The sequence below is a fragment of the Etheostoma spectabile genome, chromosome 18, assembly GCF_008692095.1.
Source record: "Etheostoma spectabile isolate EspeVRDwgs_2016 chromosome 18, UIUC_Espe_1.0, whole genome shotgun sequence".
In the NCBI taxonomy this organism is placed as follows: domain Eukaryota; kingdom Metazoa; phylum Chordata; class Actinopteri; order Perciformes; family Percidae; genus Etheostoma; species Etheostoma spectabile.
Genome location: NC_045750.1, coordinates 10,852,889 through 10,853,184, shown reverse-complemented (window position 1 = coordinate 10,853,184; position 296 = coordinate 10,852,889). Strand labels below are relative to the sequence as shown.

At 37.8% G+C, this 296-nt stretch overlaps 1 protein-coding gene across 6 annotated transcripts in view; it reads right to left on the bottom strand.

The window, feature by feature from the left end:
- Positions 1–296, bottom strand: part of syne1a (spectrin repeat containing, nuclear envelope 1a) — a 122,201-nt gene that overhangs the window by 18,461 nt on the left and 103,444 nt on the right. The window lies entirely within an intron of this gene.

Below are 296 nucleotides of genomic sequence, written 5' to 3'. Positions count from 1 at the left end.
TTTCCACTCCACCTTCACATAACCAACACTACTATCAAACACTCTCCACGTGTTGAGACACTAAAACTCTTAAAGCTCCCATGTTATGATCATTTTCAGGTTCATAATTGTATTTTGAGGTTGTACCAGAACAGGTTTACATGGTTTCATTTTCAAAAAACACAATATTTTTGTTGTACTGCACATTGCTGCAGATCCTGTTTTCACCCTGTGTGTTTAGGTCTCTGTTTTAGCTCCAGAGTGAGACATCTCACTTGTATTAGCTACACAGTGAGACATCACACTTCTATACTATC